This window comes from Perca flavescens, chromosome 24 (genome assembly GCF_004354835.1).
Source record: "Perca flavescens isolate YP-PL-M2 chromosome 24, PFLA_1.0, whole genome shotgun sequence".
In the NCBI taxonomy this organism is placed as follows: Eukaryota; Metazoa; Chordata; class Actinopteri; order Perciformes; family Percidae; genus Perca; species Perca flavescens.
The window spans coordinates 12,851,877-12,875,297 of record NC_041354.1 but is presented as its reverse complement, the minus strand read 5'-3'; the positions used below and the strand labels follow the sequence as shown (position 1 = coordinate 12,875,297).

General features: G+C 41.8%; 1 protein-coding gene across 1 annotated transcript in view; it reads left to right on the top strand.

Moving 5' to 3' along the window:
* The first annotated feature begins 6,676 nt into the window (after window positions 1-6,676).
* Window positions 6,677-23,421, top strand: part of filip1l (filamin A interacting protein 1-like) — a 79,164-nt gene continuing 62,419 nt past the window's right edge. Inside the window, exon 1 of the mRNA XM_028571868.1 lies at window positions 6,677-6,955. The gene's annotated coding sequence lies outside the window, so the exon portion shown is untranslated. The remainder of the gene's footprint in view (window positions 6,956-23,421) is intronic.

Below are 23,421 nucleotides of genomic sequence, written 5' to 3'. Positions count from 1 at the left end.
CAGTCCTGCTTTAACTGCACAACACAGACAGGTGGACGGACAGACAGACAGACAGGCAAGTGTGCAGACAGACAGATGGACCCTGATAAAAAATACCCAGATAGCCAACCAAAACCCTGTCTATATTTAAATTGAGCTGGTGGTGTCACACTGCCAGTCCCACATGTTTGTGGAGCTCCAGGAACTCTAGAGGAGAGTGCTGAGTCGTAAATACCTCTGTTTTTAAACTGCCCGCTCCCATAATACCGAGGGAGAGAGGAAGGAGGAAGAGGTCAGAGAGTGTGTGTGCTGTATCTTTGTGTGAGATAAATTGGTGGGTTATGACACTGACTTGGCATTGACCAAGTGGAAAACATTTGCGTGGTTTTACGTTGCAGCTAACAAATCATTCCTCAATAAAAATCAAATTCAAAATGACTTTTCTCATCTTCCCCATACCGACAATTCCTCTCTGGTGTAAGTGTCTCTTTCTATCATGTATCTGTTTTTATTTACTGGGAGGAAATGTTCAGCAGTGTTCCACTGCTGAACTTTTTTTTGTCCTTAAAGAGGAAGTAAAATGGGGTTTTCACTTAGACAGACAGCACAAAAAAACCCACACATTTAATTCAGTTGACTGTTTCTTAAACCTGTCTTCTGTGCAGCTATTGTCCAAACCTAGCTTAGCAACCATCACTTTGCACGGGAGGCCTCTCAAAATCGAGAACCCATTTAAAAAAAAAAGACCAAGAATTTTCTGAGGTAAATCTGCCACGTTTCATTGCATCATAATTGAAGAAAAAAAACTGATTGTGGTGTGGTGTGTTGGAACAGAAAACTCAAAAGTATCTAGCTCGCAAACATCGCTCAGGTCTACTATACATATGATTTACTTAAATCAGAGGACAATGGGACTTTGTGTTGGAAATTGGACACATTATTCCACATGCTTTAATTATAAATAAAAAAACAGTGACCCCAAAACCCCTTTGCAGTACAAACACAATTTCATTGACATCAAAATCCACTCAGATGTCATTCAGACACTCTTTCTAAAAGTCTACACACATGCAACGACATGTAACCAATCCACAATGGCTTTTGTGTCCTGTAAAAGCTCTCCGGTTGCTGAGAGAAGTTTCCCAAAAAGGCCCTTTCACAGCTGCTCGGACATGTAGCGTATTGAACAGACAGAGCAGACAGGTTGTAAAGGGACTGATAAAACAGCACCCGGGTGGCTGTGGATGGGAGGCAGAGAGAGGATTGGACCGAGACAGGTGTTCTGACTTACTGAGACTATAGGAAAAATGGGTTAGTTTTACTGGGAGAGAGATGGAGAGCGTTACCCCCAACACCAAAGAAATGATGCAATTTACTGCAGTTCGGTATGGAGAGTATTGGACGTGTTTGTTTGTGGGTCTAGACCACATTCTATAATTTACAAAGACCCCAAAAATTTCCCACGAGCAAGCATTTGGTGCAACGGAAAGAAAAACCTCCTTTTAGGCAGAAACCTCGGACAGATCCTGGCTCTTTGTGGGCGCCATCTGTAGCTGCCGGTTTGGACACAGACACTGATACAGATATACAGACGTAGAGAATATGATTCATAATAATTACAGCAGTGGCAGTTATAGTAGCAAAAAAGATAGTGGAACTATGACTATAAATAGTAGTTGTAGCAGATTCAGGCGTAGCAGGACATAGTAGGACATAGCAGGGCATAGCGGGGCGAAGTAGGGCACAGCAGGGCATCGAGCAAGACCACGGCTGCAACCATGATTTAGGTGCCACCCCAATCCAAGGAAAACTGTGAGGCGAGAAAACACAAGGACTCCGGGGAATAAGCTCCCCGGAGGTAAGTTAGCAACAAGCATTTCTGGGACATGGATGCACGCAGATGGAATGAGAAAGGAGATCAGTGTGTCAAAGGAAGTCCCCCAGCAATCTAGACCTATAGCAGCAGAACTATGAGCTGGTCCAATGCAAACCTGAGCCCTCCCTATAAGGGTTGGTAGATGAATCAGATGACTATGAAGAGAAGCAGAGAAGAGGTGCCGTGTCTGCAGCACACATCTCCTTAGCAGATTGAGTTGCCTGGTTGTCTTTGCCTGCTATGGAAAATGTTGCCAAAAGCTCCAGAACAACTGCTGTATCGTTTCCAAGGTCAAGAATGAACTTTACATCTCAACTATATTATTTTTCTTTAACCATTTTGGAAAAAACAAATAACTTTTTTACTAAATTAATAAATTAAATATTGGTCCAGTGTAATGTACTTTCTAACTTTGATTCATTTTACTTTTTTGTGTATATTCATGGCACTTATCTACTTTGTATTCCTACCTACCTCTCCGGTCTCTTACAATCAATTTCCAATTTTCTTTAAGTAAACAAACTACATGACCTAATATGGTAGTGAATGAATATAATGAGAGTAAAGTAACAGGATACCCACACATGTGCACATACACGTTTTCCAAATCATAAACACACGCCCCCACTCACAACCATCTGCAAGTGATGAGAGATGGCAAAGTTGGAAACTCCTGGGCCTGCACTTTCTGTCGTGCCGCTCTTAGAGCTGTCAATGAGGTTAATTTTGTGATGTTTGTGATTAGTGACAAGTGTAAAGTTACTGCATGCCTTAGTCCAGCCTGGGGCTTACACTGTGAAACGTCTGGACTTGATAATAATGTTGGGATAAAGCTACTTATTTAATTTCCCTTCTCACCAACAAATGTTCCCGCACAGATTTTACTACATATCTTTATATGTAGTAAAATCTGAGCGGGAACTCAGGTTTGTTTATGTGCTTTTAATTCAATTCAATTCAATTCAATTTTATTTATAGTATAAAATCATAACATAGGTTATCTCGAGACACTTTACAGATAGAGTAGGTCGAGACCACACTCTATAATTTACAAAGCCCCAACAATTCCAACAATTCCAGTAATTCCCTCAAGAGCAAGCAGTGCGACAGTGGCGAGGAAAAACTCCCTCTTGGGAAGAAACCTCGGACAGACCCAGGCTCTTGGTAGGCGGTGTCTGACAGGCCGGTTGGGGGTGTGATGAACAGTGGCAATAATAGTCACATTAATAATGGAACAGTGACTGGATGTAGCGGGAAGCTGCAGGGTTCAGTAGCATGACATTGCAGGGCACCGCTGAGCTCAGCAGGGAGTGCAGCAGGACCACGGCGACAGCTGGAACCAGGATCTTGGTGCCAACGTTCTCCAAGGAAATACGCTGGGGGAAAAAAAACATAAGGACTCCGGGGAGTAAACTCCCCAGAAGCTAGGATTAGTAACAAGCATTTCTGGGACGGGATACACACAAATAGTAATAGTACGGTAATATAAAGGGAGAGGAGAGAGCAGGTCAGTGTGTCAAAGGAAGGAAGTCCCCCGGCAGTCTAGAACTATAACAGCATAACTATAACAGCGTAACTAAGAGAGACAGGTCATAAGGAGAGGTAGCTTTTTCGGGCTTAGAACTCTCCCCCTGCCGGATCGGGCTTGGCTGGCCTGCGTCCCTCTACTTTGTTATGTATTATTAATCTAACAATTATGAAGAGAAGCAGGTGGGCCAGTTAGGTGAACACTGCAACTCCTCACTCCCTAACTATAAGCTTTATCAAATAGAAGAGTTTTAAGTTCATTCTTGAAAGCGATTACAGTTTCTGCCCCCCGAACCCAGATCGGGAGCTGGTTCCATAGGAGAGGAGCCATTCTACTTTTAGAGACTCTAGGTACCACCAGGAACTCTTTACTTGTATGTTTGACTACATTATACATGCATGGAGTCTAATTGCATAGTGAGTTAAAAGTTGGAACTTACCTTACTTCATGTAGCTTTTAAAATGCTTAAAGCTATAGTGCGTAGTTTCTGCCGCCCCCATGAGGAATTCTAAGTAATGACAACAAAACGGTCGCGCGTCCACATGATACAAGCCTTCCAAAACATAGGAAAATAGGGTCCAGGTTGGAAAAAACAGTAATAGTAAATAGTTACCCTTTAACTGTTGTAGAGACATGGGCTACATATAGAATTAGAGGAAAAACAACTGACAACTTGGGATCAGTTTATAGGAGAGCTAGGCGAACAATTAACCTATTATGTAACTGAAATAATAAATTCTGTCATTTTCTTGGCAAAAATCCCAAAGGTTTGCTGGTTCCAACTTCTTACACGGGATGATTTGATGCTTTTCTTTGTCATAACAGTTTAATCTTTTGTGCTGGGAAAAACATACTCACCCCAACAATTCTCTCTGTCACACGCACGCATAAACACACACACACACACACACACACACACACACACACACACACACACACACACACACACACACACACACACACACACATGCAAATACACACGCACACACACACACCAATAAAGGTGAAAGAAAAGATAGTTGACCCAAAGATTTACGGCAGTATGTCAAGGAGAGAAACCAATGACAGGTGGAGGACTCCGGTTGAGTCTTGACGCAATTCAGGTCACGCACACGCACGCATGTGCGCACACACACACACACACACACACACACACACACACACACACACACACACACACACACACATCCACATTTTCACATATACATAGGTCAATCCTTATTTGGTTATCTTGATCTGATATTTTTCTTGTCCATTGAATAGAAAGCCCATATTTCTATTATGGCTCTGACTTCTGCTGCAAGAAAGACACTGCCTGTGACTCAACCGTCTGTTACCTTCAGACTGCATCACAAAATAACCCAGTTTTTAAACCAGTGCAGCGGTCTGCACTAACATAAGGGGTACCTATTTTTGGTGCAACCCCACCCCACTCCAAGGTGAAAAAATGACTCCACAGATTTTACACATCAAATACTGCTTACCTGTCTTAGGGAGTACTACTACTGCATATGTGAGTTGTAAATATAAAGCCTTTTGTGGCTCCAGAGGGAGCTGCGCAAAATCTGATAAATTGCCTAAAGTGAGTCAGCGTCGGCTGGGACTGAAGACTACAGCCTTTAACATGAAAAAACATCTGATTGTGTAGAGTTAAAAAGAAGTGAGTCACTCTTCATCTCTGCTTAAGGCTAGCAGCTCAAGGCTTCACTGCTACTGCTACTAGCATAACACACCCAAATCTGCAACCAAACTGTTGGTGTTCGAGTTACACTGTGGGTAATGGTGCCTACCAGGGTTTGACGATGAAGAATGCGTGGAATAAAACAGTCAATGTCTCGGGTTCCTTTTTGTTTTAAAGGGGAACTATTATATAGCATTTTCAGGTTCATACTTGTATTTTGTGATTCTACTAGAACGTGTTTAAATGCTTTAATTTTCAAAAAACACTTTATTTTTCTTATACTGCCCGTGGCTGCTGCTCCTGTATTCACTCTCTGTATGAAACGCTCTGTTGGAGCGTCTGTCTCTTTAAGCCCCCCTCCCATAAAAGCCCAGTCTGCTCTGATTGGCCAGGGTGTTTCTGCAACTCGTCTCCTGGAATCTCCGCTCAGCTGGAGCTACTGCAACGGAGTATATAGCAGGACTTTGAAAAATCACCAATAAAGGCTTCTAAACCAAATACTACACAGCCAGACATGTCCCAACAGTAATGTGACCCGGAATTGGGGTCTGCTATCTGGCGTTAGCATGCAGCTACTTAATATTTAGCTGTTGGCTAACGTTAGATTGTAGAAGAACGAAGCAGCACTTTTGACTGTCAAAAATAAAAGATAAAGGCTTCTGCACCAAATACTACCCAATCGGACATGTTTCAGCAGTAATGTGACCCAAAATTGGGGAGAATGTAACAACACTGGTAGCCAAGATGACATCTTTTACTGCTGTTAGCATGTAGCTACTATAGTTAGCAGTGGACACTAATAGAATTTAGCAGCACTTTCTACACTTTCTACATTCCATAGACGGCTGGCTAAGTGTTTACTTGACACCTAGCCGAGAATAGTAAAAACTGTTGAAACCGGAGTGTTCAGAACAGTTGGAAATCTGAACGTTCACAGGGATTTCTTTACCTCATTATTTGAAATAAATAATCCAACATAACATTGTAGATATGATAGAAAATAAAAAAATATTATTAAAAACCTTAATATGTCGACTTTAAACTGTCGAATCGAGCACTTTTTTAATATCACAAAGTGTTCAACGACTAGGAACATGGACATGATACATGAAACAATATATTATGTGACTTATCATATTTTATCTAAACAGTGCGAGCAGTCTGACTGCAGGGTAAAACGAATGCTTAACATCACAGTTTTGGTACCATTTGTTCTGTCATTTTCCTACCAACAACTGAATTATTATTTTTTTAAATTCCTGTTTAAATATTGCCCTTGCCACCCCCCCTCGTTCTTTCTTTCCTTGGGGGACAGTCACATCCACAGACTCCTGAGGGCTAAGTCTTCTATCAAGGGCCATATGGTATTGTCAGAGCTCTGTGTGTGTGCTTGCATCCAAGTGTGTCTTTGTGTGTGTGCTGGAGAAGGAGGGCAGCCGTGGCTCAAGGTGTCAGAAGGGAGGGTGGTTTAAATTTAACTGCAACAGGGCTGATATCTGCATGGCAGGTTGTGTCTCTCCCTCTCTGCTCTCTGCTCTCTTTCTCAGACACACACACACACACACACACACACACACACACACACACACACACACACACACACACACACACACACACAGTCTGTCTTTACAGTCCCCAGCCACACACACAGCAGCTCCCTCAAGCTTTCAGGACACGCTCTTCCTTCTCCTCTTCTTTTCTCCCACCTCATCAGACCACCTGGATTGTACGAGAGGCCAGCTGAGGACGCGACGGAGGAGAGAAAACCATCGGGAAGGAGAGCAGAGCAAACACTGAGGATAACGTTTTCTCTGCGACGTCAGGCTGAAGGCACAGCCTGTGGCACTGCAGAGGCACAACAGCACAAAGGGCTGAAGCTTCGCTGCAAGAGGTAAGACTGGAGCTGGGCTTTGACAGGCTGTGTGTGTCAGGGGATGTGTGTGTGTGTGTGTGTGTGTACATGCTAAAAAAAAAAGCCATTATTCATCCCTTTCATTTATTCCCTTTCATGTTGAAGGCAAATGTGAAAAGGTTGAATCTCTGTGTATTAAGGGTTAGTCAGCATTTTGGAGTATCACCTGAAGAAAAAAAAAAAGAATACTTAAAAATGCAAAGTGATATGTGCAATATATTTAGAATATGTCTTAAAAACTGTTGATTAGTCTGGTATTATAACAAAAAGCATTACATTAAAAAACTTTTCTGGATTATATGATGTTCTGGTTTTCTGGAAAGATACAGCCCATTGTGCAGTTCGCTGCGAACAATATCTTAAAAAGTACAGATGCACTGAAACGTCTCATTTGAGTGGATTTGCAGAACAATCAGTGAGCGGGATGTAATCTGCGTCGTGGCAGCTTTTCTGCAAGGTTTTGCCAATTAGACAGAAACAGAGATTAGACGCCAGAAGAGAGAGACAACAGAGGCTCTGGGGGTCAAAGGGAATGTCTGTTGATCGTATTTTAATCTCACTGGATTGAATTTGCTCTAATTGGGTTGAATTTATTTGGCCAGGAGACAACAGATCTAAACTACAAAGTTCATTCGCACACGGCGCTGTGTATTGTTGCTTAAACAGATGCATTTGAGCTCAAAGTCAAACTTGTGTTTTGCAGACTTACAATAAATCACCCATGCGTTTCAATAGAATTTGCTGACGAGGGCAAACATGATATGGCCCTGGCGGCGGTAACACACCCCGTGGTCAATCTACCCACCACATCAAAGCTGCCGTGATAATTCATCCGCTCCTGTGCAGTGATACTGCCTTGAGGGGACGCTGGTGTTGCACGACGGGTAGTATTGGTTGCGGCCAGGGAATTTCCGAAAGGGCAGCGTGTCCATGAAAATCCTTAGCAGTGTCATACAGTTCCTACTGGCAGGGAGGACGGCTGAGGGAGGAGGTCAAGTTACCAGGCCGGCACTCGTGCCTCAGTTTGGAAACGTACTCAGTGGAGTGGGAGAGAGGGAGAGAAAACAGTAAAATGGCAGGCCAATAAAGCATTTTCACTTGAGCTTTAACTGTGAGACTCGGACCCATACGTTATTATTTCCCACAAATGCCAACGTTATTATCACGTGCACAGACGGGACGTCCTGCGCTGACATCTGTAGTTTGATGATGCGTTGGTATGTGGTGGTCAGCATAGTTAAAGTAAAAAGGGCTAGCATAGCTCTCACCGAGCACCACCATTCATTAAGGTCTGCAGTTACTCACAGGTTATGAATAAATTAAGCCTACAGCTGCATTTATTTATTATTACCTTAAGGAATGCTATCTGCTTTTCTCTGTATTACAAATCAACTACTTTTGCTTTTGGGCTGTATAAGCCATTCAAAGATGTAACTTAACCATTTCTCCCATTATGTCCTGACACTTAATTGACTACAATGAACATAAAATGGATCAACAGGTGTTGAGGAATTCCTCCAAGACTCCCACAAACCTCCCTCCTGTGAGTAAATATTTCGGCCGACAGAAGGACAACCCAGCACGCTCCAGATGCAGCTTTAAAAGGCTTGGGGTTTGGCGTGTGACTAGAAGTGACAGGTTAATCTGTTTAAGGAGGTACCATAGGAGACGGAGAGCCGCAGCCTTCTGGTGCTGGTAATCTGTTGTAAGCCAACAAGATGGTGGCTGACCAACAGATTGATCAACAAGTTTTGGGTAAACCGATTGTGTAAGAATTCTTCTACACATCTATGGTCATACCAATGCTTGTTGAACATGTTGGGAATGCCCTTTCATTCATAATGTTTGACCTCTTTCTGCACTTTGAACATCATTCCAATATAACAATCGTGATATCACTTTTTGGTTGAACTGCTAAGAAGGTATCACGAAGGTTACCTTTGGCTGTATTTGTATGCTGCATTACAGCAAAAACCTTGGTAATATTTTGACTTTGCTGCAGCGGAGCAGCTTGCTCCAAACTTCTTTTCTTTCAGGGTGATTGACAGTTTGGGGGTAGTGGGGCAGAGACATAGCCTAGAAATCTGGACGCGCCCTAGAGGCAGCAAATTTATTTTACACTAGGCACTCTCCGTTGGCTTGCGAGCTGGAAAACCCAAACTGTAGTCAGGACAATAGAGTTGGTGGGCGGGCTTATGACTGCTGCTGCTAGGAACAGGGGTCTTCTGGAAGACTTGGAGTTAAGATTTTCTTTGAAAAAAGAACAAAGAACTGCACGGAAATCATTCTTAAAAAAGGAAGATGTGTTCGGAGTTTTGCCGACCGGATATGTCAAAAATCGAATCAATTAATCTATCAACTAGCTTTGCTACTTTCTTCGTTGCTGTGCCTGGTTGTAGCGCTGTCCTATTACGTGCAGAGCGAATCTGAAAGACAACCATTTATCCCGCCCCTCGGATTGAGCCCTGTCAATGTTGAGTTCCCAGACCCTACATCTTGATGAGGGTCTGGCTTTTCAGGCTAGCAGAGACCTCCTGGCACCTTGAGCTTCACCAGCTGTAGGTGGGATTAAAAGGCCTGGCTCTGAGGCTTTATTGGAGGTGTTTGATTCATCAGTGGGGAGAGCTTGGTGGTGTGTGCCACACTAGGATGAGTGTGTGTCTGAACAAATCTAAGCAAATCTCTCCTTGATTAGCCCTTACAAAAACAGATCCAACATGATTTTTCATCCTCCTGGAGTTCACCCACGTTTCAAGTTGTTCTAATGAGTAAATCACAGTAAAATCACTACAACAAAAAACTGCATTTTAAAAGGAAAGCTGATAAAGTGCCATGGTTAGCAATGCTAAGCCTCTGTCCTGATTGACAGGTCGGCATGTAGCCAGGCCTTAAAGCATCCTTTGCTTTATCGTCAATTTAAAAAATAAATGGGACCATCATTTAAAAACAATTAACATCATGCTGTATTAACAAAGACGTGAAAGTAGTGAACTCATTATGAAAGGGTTTATTGAGGTAATGGAGTTTATATTGAGATAAATCAAGTGAGAAGTAGGGTCATTTTCGCATTAACTTCTATAGAAACTTCTTTTTGCAACCGGTGGAATCGCACCATGCTGGAAAATAGATAGAATGCAGGTTAAAGGCACTTCCGCATTGGCTTCCCTTTTTCCTTTTGTCTATGGTTCAAAGAGCTTTCCCACAGTTTATTGTTCTCATATTCACATCATATCTTGACATAGCACCCAGACACATCAGACACACCAGATACTCCACAAAACAGATAACAGTGGCTTGATATGAGGAGACGGTTGGCGTGAAGTTCATGGGTCGTAACATGTCATTCTGCGGTGGCTCCTTGAGCAGGACACTAGTGGCGTGCCAAGAGAAAAGACTGCTTCTCACAAAAGAATAAATAAAGTGTCACATTACATTTTTGGATCAGGGTGTCATGAAACTTGGCTTGGGGTAATCAGAATTCCAGAGCTGTCTGTCCCCTTAGTCGATGAGATCAGTTGTTGAGGTGAGCTGTGACTAGACAATTGTATCATGTTTTATTTGTGCACTTACAGAATGGACTGACTCTTTTCCATTCAACTGCCATCAAAATATGATTCAAGGTTGCTGGACTTTGTAAATACTGTGTACAATAGATGGGAGCTGGGGCAGAAAGAGTCTGCATTGTGTCATAATGCATATAAATAATGTATGGAGGTATTAAAGGGGCCCAGTGGAGTGTTCTTGTAAACAAAAAAAAAGTTAAGTTTATATTCAGTGTATTCCTGAGGTCTAAAAAAACTTGTTGAATCAATTTCCTTACTCATAAAACTACAAGCAAACGTTGAGTGTTGAAGTGGGGTCAACCATTACAAGAAGAGTGTTAATTGATAGGCGTTTGGCTGTGGGAACAGTGACTTGTTTCAGTCCCGATGATCCTGTTTCTCTTACAGAATACCAACTGCTTACAGCTCTTGGAAAAGAGCACTATATATATGTTGTATAATGTTGTCCCACATTAGTCTCTCTCTATGTCTCGCAGCTTGACTCGAAGCCTTCTGCTGTCAAGTGAAGTGAAAATAAGTCAGCAGAGATCAGTTTGTCCATTGGGATGGACTTTTAAAGATCACATGGAAATTGCTTTCGCAGAACCCGTTCCCATGAGAGACACTGAAGACTGGACTGAGGCTGGGGGGCATACAACTATAAAAAGGGAAAGGAAAGGTCTGTATTAGGAAGAATGCGTTTCAGTCATTTAGCCACTTTGTTTTAAAATGAAGAACAGGTTATTATTTCCTGAATATTTGCGAGCAGTTATTTAATCTTTAAAGAGCAAAAAATTCTGTTTCAGCTCAAAGTGTCATCAGGATGTTCTACTGTTATATATCATTTGATAAAACGCCTTATGGATAGCCGTTCCATTATCTTTATGTTGCATTTTATTGCTGACACCTCATTCCCCTGGTGCATTACTACAGACACAGCATGAAACAAGTTGCGTAAATAATTCACGTACATACAGTATCTTTAAGCCGTTTGCTGCAGCAGTGAGTTACGCTTGTGCTGCATCAGTATCCCATGGAGCATTAGGAATGGATGGCTGCCTGAGCTGCATTAAAAACTATCAGCAGGGGATGAAAGCTGGAGGCTCACATTTTATGCGTGGAAATGCAACATGGTGAAATCCAAAAGGAGAACGTTTGGTCAGTTCTGAGTCAAATCTTTAGAGAAGCTGTTCTTCTCAGATCAAACTTCAAACACATTCATACGGTAGATGATGGTCACATTGTGTCGACATTTACAATTTTCCCTCCCCATGCATCCTGCTGTGACAAGAAAAACAAAACAGGAAGGAGAGCCAGCGAGAGAAGAACAAATAAAGACTTTGCGCCTCCTCTCGTGAGCCGGTTCTGCCTCCCAAATAAAAAGTAGACGGTAGAATCAGCAACAATGAAAAGTCCCTATTTCCACAAAAAATGTTCTACATCAGTGTGGCCAGGCCATTTTTTGTGGCAACCACCCACAGACGTTCGTCATCCACATTGCTCAGATTTGCCAGTGTGTCACCACCTTTACTTTATTTAGTGCCAATGTTCTATGTTAAATATACAACAAGGGCCCACTGAAGTCAGCTGTTTGACAGGGCCAATGCTTTCCATGATGCAGCAGAAATTTTCAGGGCCATGTGCACAATACAGTCCTCAGCCGCTGTTGGCTGCTCTGCACATCAGACAGATTACCATGTGTAGAGTCTACTCTTCTGAGGAAAATATGTGTATTACCTATTAATTCTGTTGCCCTCCATATTATAACAGAAAGGCCTGGTGTGCTGGTGTGGGGTCAGAGGTCACAATTTGCAAGTCTTCGCAGAACTGGAATAGAAACCAAACGTTGCATTTTACAACAATGTTGCCGTTTAAAGCAGCAGATTACACTTAGCTTGGCACAAAGACTGGAAACAAGGGAAAACACCCTGGCTCTGTCAATGGTAACAAAATCCACCTACAAGCATCTCTAAAGTTCACTAATTAACACGTTGTTGTTTACTGGGTGTTATGTGCCAGTCTAATTCTTGGAGAGAGCTAAGTTAGCAGTTTCCCCTTGTTTCCAATATTTATGCTAAGCTAAGCTAAGCTAACCAGCTGGTGGCTATAGCCTTATATTTACAGCACCAGAGTTGTCAACAGGTAGCATGTTATAATCACCTTCTGACGAGACTAAATTATGTTAGTAACTACTGATTTAACACTACAAGTTTGCTAAAATTGCACCCTGGCAAAGAGTAGCTTGTTCTCCATGGGTGCAGCTTAGCTGAGCTTGCCATACATTATGTTAACCAACTCCTTACAGTAGGCCTACTCTGTATCATGGCAACCTCAATGTGAACCAGCTCACATCTCGCTGCTATTTCTGCATTGTAATCCCACTAGCTTTGGTTGTGAAATTCTTGGCATATGTAACATGATTGGATAAAGCGACGCAAGTGACAGTCTGACTCTAAATATGCACTGGAGGAAAAAAATAAAACAAGGAAGCCCTGCTGCGAACACTACCTCTTTGAGCTAAGCCCCCATTGTTGCCCCTCTGTGTGTTTACTGTTGCTATAGAAATGGACCCCGCTGAGATGAGAAGGCTTGGCATGGCGCTGTGATACCGCGTGCCTTTTGCATTTGCTAAATGGCAGGGTCAATTATCAGGCTATTTTCTGCTGACCCACTAACATTTTCCCTGCTCCCTTTTATTTAAGAGACATGTTGAAAGCAGGGGCGGATCTACAGGGGGGCAAAGGGGGGCAGCTGACCCCCCACTGTAGGGCCTTGCCCCCCCAGCTGCCCCCCTAACTTTGGTGTTCAAAAAACTTTGCTTGTAAAAACAAACGTGTAATGTGCACAGGCTTTTTAAAACATTGAAACAAACAATTAATTTATATTAATTCATAATAAATAATAATTGTAAATGTAATCTTAGCCCCCTGCCACTCAAATACTTAGCTACGTCCCTGCATCAAACGTGCAGAGCGGCGTTCGCACATTCTGGCTCGCACACAGTGAGTCTACTGCGGGGCGGTGGCCCTGCATCCCGGCAAAGACTGGAGCGACCGAGCCGAGCCTCTGAAAGTGAAGTCAGTTTCCCCAGGTGAAGTTAAATCACACGTTTCATCTAAAGTTAAATTTGTAATAAATGTAATGTCTGCTAAAGGCAAGTCAGCATCAACAACAGCGCGTCCATTACGTTAGCCAAAAGTCAAATCGCTCCCTCGTGGTTTCTAAGCGCATTTTGCTGTTTGATTAGTTTGATTTCAGTAAAGACAAGAAGAGCATAATACAAAATATTACAAACTGGCACGTTTGAATTCATAACGTTTACAGAGGGTCGCCGTTTCGGTGGCGTTACGTTACAACACACTGCACAGTGCTCGCTGAGACCGATCATTTGTATATGATTAGTTAAGGAGTATTATAAAATCCACTTCCTCTCACATATCACGGCAATAACGCTGCACAAATTAAACCAGGCAACATCCTTTACTGTCAAACTGGGAAAACAACAAATACAACGGGGTTAAGAAGGCTAGTCTAAACATAACTGATGTGTGCATGTAATAAATCTCGTCTGATGTTATGTTTTTTAGGCTACTTATATTAGCTACAGGGCCATACAGTGTAATGTAATAGAAGAATAACAAGAGCTTTTCACATCTTGACTTTCGCAGACCAGAGTAGCTGGAGATATTAGCTGAAGCCTAAAAGTGGGGATATTGCCAGCCAAGAAAATCCTGAGATGTGCACAGGAGGAAGAGAAGGAGGGAAATGAAGAAGGAGAAGACAGTAAACTGGAGAGACCAGGCAGGTCAGAGCAGGAGAAGACCACAGAAGGGGTTGCAGAAATGAGTGAAAGAGAAGAGGGAAAGGAAGAATTGACAGTGAGGGATGAAGAGGAGGCTGCAGGTTCAGAGAGAGGGACAGAGGCAGAGAGTGATCAGGAGGAGGCAGATAAAGCCAACAATTCTCCAAAGAGCAAGCATTTGGTGCAACAGTGGCGAGGAAAAACTTCCTTTTGGGCAGAAACATCAGACAGATCCAGGGTCTTGGTGGCCGCTGCCGGTTAGATACAGATGGATACAGATATACAGATATAGAGAATTATGATTCATAATAATGGTAATTATAGTAACAAAAAAGATAATGGAACTATGACTAGAAATAATAGTTGTAGCAGTTTAGGGCGTTGCGGGGCGTAGTAGGGCATAGCAGTTTACATATGGGGGTTTCCATGTACCGTCTTCCCCTGCCACCCTACCAAGATCTCTCGCTACCCCTTTGCCCCCCCATGTAAAATTTTCTAGATCCGCCACTGGTTGAGAGCAAAAGGAACAGAGGAGGGAAGGACAGGAGTGTTACAGTGGTGGGAAATGTCAGCGTGCACCCCGTGGCGGTTTATTTACTCTTCAGCCCAGACAACACTGGACAGATTTGGGAAACGTCTTAAATGGGAGTGATTTGTACAGAGTGGGATTGTGTTTGGCAGGAGTGCTGCTAGAAGGAGGCCCAGGTCTCAACAGCATATAGTGTGTCGGTGAGGGTAAAGGAGGGTGCATTAAATCCATCTGCCAAGATGACTCATAAGCAATTCAGGGGGCCAAAGCCACGAAAGCGCTTCAGAGATTTGGTGTCCAAGTTGTGAAGGATGAACTGTGGCTTTGGGCAGATCATCCTGATAGTGGTGTGCTTTTATATCTTTCTACCTAAAGACAGACATTTGCGCACGTACTGGACTATTTAGTATCTAGATCATGTTGAACAGCATGTTCAACATGATCTAGATACAAGAACTACAGTGTACAGTGAACAGTGTAGTTCACTGTGTGCAAAAAAAAAAAAGATCCCAAATACAGTACATTCATTCTGAAGGAGCTGATTACAAAAAACAGAATCGCAGCACACCATGTACAATTCAAGTACCCAGATTCTTTTGAAAAAGAAAGCATGACTCTGCTTACTTTTGCTGCTTGGAGGCAGCACAGCATCTGAATATTAACAAAGCTAGAGAAAGAGCATTGTCATTCTCTATTTTCACACTGGGGAGGTTACCTAGGGACAAACTCTGTCTCTTGTGGTATAATGCGATGCACCAGGCCAATAGTAGTTTTGTCGGGTTTGACTTCCTATTCCTCCCTTTTTTGGTCAGATTGGTCAGTAGGTTATGCTTTATACTAACTACGAGCCAAACCACAATCACCTGTAACATGTCTCTTCTCTTATTTCTTTATTAGGTTGACTGATCTTAAAGTGGCTTTCAGTTTGTGTTGATTCTAGCGGCCGCTTTGGACAAAAGCGGTTATGTTTTTACAACACCTGCTGCCGTAAAGATCTTTTCTTTATGGTGCTGTATTACCCACTGTATAGTACTAAGTTAGCATTACTGGGATGTCATACAGTTATACTATTATTTATAAAGACCCAACAATTCCAGTAATTCCCCCAAGAGCAAGCAGTGGCGAGGAAAAACTCCCTTTTAGGAAGAAACCTCGGGTGGTGCGAAAAACTTCCTTCAAGGGAGAAACCTCGGACAGACCCAGGCTCTTGGTCTGACGGTGCCGGTTGGGTGTGTGATGAACAGTGGCAATAATAGTCACAATAAAAGTAATGGAACAGTGACTAGAAATAGTAGTTGTAGTAGTTCATGGCGTAGCAGGGCACTGCAGGACGATACAGGATGTAGCAGGGCACAACACAGCATAGCAAAGCCTAGCAGGACGTAGCAGGACGTAGCAGGGCACTGAACTAGAACTCTCCCCTGCCGGATCGGGCTGTACTGGCCTACCTCCCTCTACTTTGATTATATCATTGATTATATGGTAGATGAATCTGATGACTATGAAGAGAAGCAGAGAAGAGAAGGGGTGTCGTGTCTGCAGACACACACCCTCCCCCGCCGGTCTGGCTGAACGCTGCAACTCCTCACTCCCTAACTATAAGCTTTAACGAAGAGGAGAGTTTTAAGTTTACTCTTAAATGTGGTGACGGTGCCTGCCCCCCGGACCCAGACTGGGAGCTGGTTGAGCGCAGTGCTCTAGTGGGACAATAAGAGAATAAGTTACAGGTGCATCGTCGCATTTCAAGTGTTGCATAAGGGTAACTTTGCCTACTTTGGATGTCTCGTGAGCTAAACCGGGTATCACTGTCACTGTGTCAGGAGCCAAAGCATTAAGAGTTTGTTGTAGCAACCAACGTAAAAAAATAGATTAATATAGCGTATTTCATGAAACCTACAGACGATCTACACAAGTAACGTTACAGGGGGACAAGGGAAAAGAAAATAGTAGGCCAACACCAACACGGAGTAAAAGGAAAACCTCTGCGCTAAATGGAAGGGGGACGTAATTTAATGTTGGCTACTGACACACAACCACATTGCGCATTGTAAAGTTATTTTATGAATGAAATAGACATATTACATACCTGAATTCAAGGTGGGTTTAGAATTATTTAAAATCCCGTAATTGTCTCCATCTGTTGAAAACCCAACCGAGTGTGACTCACGTTATCGCCTGTTGTCTTTCCCTCTTAACTTTTAGTTGTTCTTGGTTTCATTTCCTTCTTTCTTTTGATGGTCCTGCCCCAGTACAGTACTTAAATTACAATTAGGCCTATATAAAGAAATCTCCTGCTTCCTTTTACCTGGCGACGCTGACACAGGCCCATCAGAATAGCCTGGTCTACCTTGCGCAGCTCATTTTGTGACTTTGCGGGAAAAAACGGACCCGGGCAGATGCCTTCCTAAAAATGATATAAAACTAGCGTTCTTTTCACTGTTAGTCTCATTTGCTGTTACAGGTCATTTAAGACCATTGTATGAAAAATGACAGGCTTTAGAAACATTAAAAAGTTACATATAGTCACTTTAACTGAACTCCTATCAGGTTATGAAAATACTTTTCTTTTTCTTCAGTTATACCACTCCAATAATAAAAGTTGGAGCTGTAATTATTAAGAAATTACAGACTTTTAATCCCCCAATGGGATTTAAATCACTGACCATCAGAGGTAGTAATATTGAAATGACCACACATCCCCTTGAGACATTCATATGCAGCTAGATAATGAGATCTTGATCCCACGTAATAGTGTGCCAACAAGACGCTTTAGGACATTTTGGATGCACAAACTCCAATAATTGTTCATTATAAGCAACCTGCTTGTTTGTAAATTTGATACAGTCCACCTAATTAAACTGCTGATTTTCATTATCCTGGAGACGATGGCACTCAATAGCACGTAACTATAAAGTCGATGCTCTAGCTTAGACATTTGGCTTGTAAATAGCCCAAAGTGTGACTCATCGCATATCTTATTAAGGAGGTTGCTGGGCAACTGGGGTGGGGGCAGGCCTGCAGGGACAACAAGATGGAAAGAAGCATATCTAATCTGCATTTAATAAAAAAAAAAGAAAAGAAGTTTTATACAGAAGTCGCATCGGCAGAGAGTTGCTCCCTTGATAAAGACGTTTAATATTGAAGTGACTATATGTAACTTTTTAATGTTTCTGTAACTGTGTAATTTTTAATCATCATAAATGGCCTGTAAAAGCAAACGAGACTAACAGTGAAAATAACGCTATTTTTATATCGTTTTTTTGTTAATGCCTTTGCCAGGGTCCGATTTTTCCCACAAATGATACAGAATGATTTACATAGAACGGCTCTACAGTAACACATTCTGACAGGTCACAGATTTCTTTGTAACACCGGAGAAGCCTATGGGGTAAAAGGTAACAGGAGTTGTCTGTAGGCCTAATAGTATTTTAATTTTATTTCAGTTATCTGTTGTATACTAGGGCACGGCCATCACAGAAAAAAAGGAAATTAAATGAAGAACAAGTTAAAGCTAAAAGAGATAGAGACAGACAACGGGCAAAAACCTGAGTTAATCTCAGTCAGGCTTTCAACAGATGGAGACAATTACAGGATTGTAAATGATTCAAAACTGACCCTGAGTTGGCCCTCAGGTATGTAATATTTCTATTTCATTCATAATATAACTTTACAATGCACAATATGGTTGTTTGTCAGCAGCCTATATTAAATTACATCCCCCTTCCATTTAGCGCCAGTTTTTATTTCTTTTTAGTCCATGTTTGTATTGGCCTACTATTTTCTTTTCCCTTGTCCCCCTGTACTTGTGTAAAGCGTCCGTGGGTTTTATTAATCTAAGTTATTTTTACGTTGGTTTGTTACAACAAACTCATAATGCATTGGCTCGTGACACAGTTACAGTGAAAACGTTACACGGTTTAGTTCACGATACATCCAGCCTAAGTTACCGTATGCAACGATGCATCTGTAACGTATTCTCTTATTGTAAATGAATGATTTTCTGCCAGAGCAAAACATTCATCGAAACTATATGACCTCCTGGTAATGCTAACTCAGTATACAGTAGGCAATAAAGCACCATTATAGAAAAGGTAAAAACACTACCATTTTTGTCCAAAGCGGGCGCTAGAATCAACACAAACTGAAAGCTACAAATAACAATAATAAGTTATAAAAGTTTATTTGACATAGCACCTTTATGTGTGAAGTGCTTCACATGATAAATTTGTTAAAATAAGACCCAAACAGTAAAATGAGGAAGCAAAAAAAGAAATAAAATACCAATTGAAATAAAAGATTAAAGGTGCTGTAAGTAGGATTGGGAAGATCCAAATTTGAAGTTGGAAAAAGGTAATACTTTGCAATATATCGCAGAATATTGCAATATGTTTAAAATTGCAATAATATCGTATCGTGATGATGTTGTATCGTGAGGCCTCTGGTGATTCCCACCCCTATTCTGGACCAATTGACCGTCCTGGGATGACTTGCTGAGGCAGGGGAAAAGGGAGTTGCAGTAATCAAGCCGGGATAATATAAAACCATGAATGATCATCTCAAGTTCAGATTGCGGAACTATTTTGTTGACCAAAATATAGCCATTTTAGGGAATCTATAGCTGTGTCCATATTATCTCACAATGTAATGCATAAAGAAAATGGGGGAGCCTCTTACTGCTTTACTTAAGAGTGAAGCGAACAGTGTCAACAAGCAGCTGATCTTCCTGTAACCACTGGAACATACAGCTGCAGCACTGACTTTTAGCCACAGATCCACTTAATCTTCCTTAGACGTAAATGTCTTTGTGGCTAAAGGTGCGGAGGAGACTCCGCCATCCATGCTGGCTCAGGTTTTCGCTGAACGCTGTGCCCACTTACTGCTGTCAAAGTGATAGCCCTGAATTCTCTTTAAACGCTTGATTTTGGAATATAGGACAAATCTGCAGTGTCTCAATTACTACCAGCCTACTGTACTTTGTGATTTGGGCTTGTATGGAAAGTATCTTTATCACTTGATACGTGATACCTTGGCCACTAAAGGACAAATGCAGCAGACTACAGTACAGGTCCTTAGCAGGACGTGGTCCAACACCCACCAGGCAATGTCCCAGTTCTTGCCTTCGCCTCGCTTCTATACTGTGCAGGGGATTGGATGGCCTCTAATTTTAGCCTGGGGTTTGTCGCCCAATGGACATATTGGATTACAGGCAAAAAGGAAGGGGACACAACACTCATTAGTTGGGGGGGGGGGGGGTGGATAATAAAGAATATCAAAATATCTATGCTTCATTTGTGACTTGATATTTTATGTCCCTAGAGTCAGAGTTTGTGCAGCCACTGATGGTGATTATTTGAACTCAAGCTCATGCACATAAACATGGGGTAGGAAAATGAACCACAAATGTCAACCTGCTGGTGGCACTAGATGAAAAGTCAGAGGTTAACCAAAGTAAGTCGGCCTCATCCCCTGAAAAATAAAATTTAAAAAAGAAATCATGGCAATCCATCCAAAAGTTGTTGAAACGTGGCAGTCTGGACCAAAGTGGTGGACTGACCAAGATCGCCATCTGTATGCTGGCTGATGTGATTATTATGCATGTTACCTGCTATTTTATGACGCATATTCTGCGTGTATTGTTATACACTTTTCCACTTTAGAAGTGTGTTATCATTGTAAAATGGATTCTGTGATTCTGTAGAACTTTAAACGTTTACATTCAATACAATATGGATACAGAATAAAGGTGACAGTACGACATAATAATCTAAAGAATTACACACTTTGGGTCAATACATGAATCAATGATAACTTGACCGACATTTCCGACTGAATCTTCCAACAAGAGGCAGTATGTGTATGGCAGCATGTGGACCATCTGAGGGATGCTTTGACCCTGTAATCCTCCACTGTCAAGCCTCTGTCACTACACAGATGGATGGACAGACTGGGAATGCACCGGTTAATGAATGAGTGCATGCTGATGCCTACCTTTTTCGTTGAGGGGTTTGTTGTCTCTCTGAAGATGAACACAGTACTGTCAGTACAGTAGTCACTGTTAAAGTCAGTTATTGTCTGAGTTACTTAGACTTAGAAAACTTTAATGTCCCCGAGAGGCAATTTGTTGTACAGTACAGGCATATGACACATAATCCACAGCACAAACATTGAACCAGACATCTACAGCAACCTTGTACCTTTTCTTGACAGTCATTTAGTGAAGGGCCAGAGGTTAGCTGAACAGACATACTCATATAGACACTACTGGTCAAAAGTTTTAGAACACCCCAATTTTTCTAGTTTTTTATTGAAAGTCCAATGAATAGCTTGAAATGGTACAAAGGTAAGTGGTGAACTGCCTGAGGTTAAGAAAAAAGTAAGGTTACCCAAAACTGAAAAATAATTTACATTTCAGTATTTTACAAAAAGGCCTTTTTCAGGGAACAAGAAATGGGTAAACAACGTAAAGCTGTTCTGCAGCAATGGAGGTTGATCAAGCTTTGAAAGTTGGTGCTACCAATTCCCACAGGTGTTCCAACTTGTCTGGATTACTTACAACCCCCTCTGTTTGTATAAAAGTATTGTTGGAACACACTGTGGTACCGTACCCTCATGAGCATTATATGAACAGTATTGTACAGCAGAAAGTAGTGTGTTGCTATAAAAATGGCGGGAAAAAGGCAATTTACAATGAAAGAGAGATAGACCATCATAACACTTAAGAATGTTGGTCTTTCAGTCAGTGAGTACAGTATTCTTCACCATCAAAAGGCGATTAGAAACTGGGGGAAACTCTGACAGGAAGAGGTCTGGCAGACCCAAAGCCACAACAGAGAGTGTCAACAGCTTGCGTGATAGGCAGCTCACAGGACAACAGCTTCAAGCACAGCTTAATAGTGGTCGTAATAAGCAAGTCTCAGTTTCAACTGGAAAGAGAAGACTTGGAGCTGCAGGTTTGATAGGTCGAGTTGCAGCAAGAAAGCCATTGCTAAGACGTCAGAATAAGAAAAAGAGGCTTGCTTGGGCCAATAAACATCATCAATGGACTACTGAAGACTGGAATTTGAAATCTTCGGTTCATCACGCAGGATTTTTGTACGCCGTCGAGTAGGCGAAAGGATGGTTCCTCAGTGTGTGACATCAACTGTCAAACATGGAGGAGGAAGCGTGGTGGTCTGGGGCTGTTTTGCTGGATCCAGGGTCGGTGATTTGTACAGAGTGAAAGGCCCCAAGAACCAAAACAGCTACCACAGCATTTTGCAGCGCCATGCAGTACCCTCTGGTACGCGCCTAGTTGGTCAGGGGTTCATCCTACAGCAAGATAATCACCCAAAACATAAGTCCAAGCTATGCCAGAACTACCTTAGCAAAATAGCACAGTCACCAGCCTTAAACCCCATTGAGCTGGTTTGGGATGAACTGGACAGAAAAGTGAAAGCAAAACCTACAAGTGCCACACATTTATGGGAACTTCTGCAACAGAGTTGGGAAAAACTTTCTGAAGAATATTTGATTTCCATTGAAAGAATGCCATGAGTGTGTTCAGCTGTTATATCTGCCAAAGGGGGCTGCTTTGATGAGTCAAATATGTTGAATACATTTTGGTTTATAAATTGATTCCATGATTTATTTTTTTAACTTAAATTGTTCATTTGTTATATTCTTTCATTTCAGAGTACAATAAGACACTGAACTGCATGAATTTCAATAAAAACCTGGAAAAATTGGGGTGTTCTAAAACTTTTGATCAGCAGTGTAAATATTTCTATACTATACTGACAGATAAGCACATTTACTGTACATGACTTCTGGGATCATATAGCTTAGAGGCAATTGCAGACAAAGTGACAGCCTGCTGACCAGCTGCCTCTTTAAATTTATAAAATCCTGAGCCCACGTAACTTGAAAAACCGCGGGGTCCATGACATGAGAGGGACATGCATGTTTTTATCTCAACCAGACACTGCGCCAGGTGACAGTAGCTGTTCCCTTGTAAAGTCTTAGTATACTACTCTGTCAAAATCCATTGCTCTCTCTCATTTGTAAAAGAAAACACACACAATATAACAATCTAGCAGCTAATTTATCTGACAGCAATTTAGGCTTTTGATGGTACAAGATGTCTGCAATGCGTTAGGTACACTTATCCATTTAACATACAGAGTAAACTAAGCCATGACAGATTGGAAGGGCAAAACGCACCCGTTTTAGAGAATATGTTCCCAAAAATACTATGAGGAAATAGGAAAATACAAATTACAAAACAAGTGTTACCCATCATGTTTTTAATTTTGTGACTTGTAAATTCGGTCCTCTTGTGTGAAATGTTTTTATTTTGCTTATCTGCTTCCCAGTTAAATTGGTTTAGTGATATATGGTTGTTATTTGCTCTTTCAGGCCACTGTATTGCGCTCCCTTTAACCAGGTTATAACTGCTGCAGCTGCATTAAAACCAGCCCCAAAAGTTGTATATGCTCACGAGTAGTCAAAAATAACTTAATATATACTGTACAGTACCAGTCAAAAGTTTGGACACGCTTTCCCATTCAAGCGAATGACAAAGTGTGTCCAAACT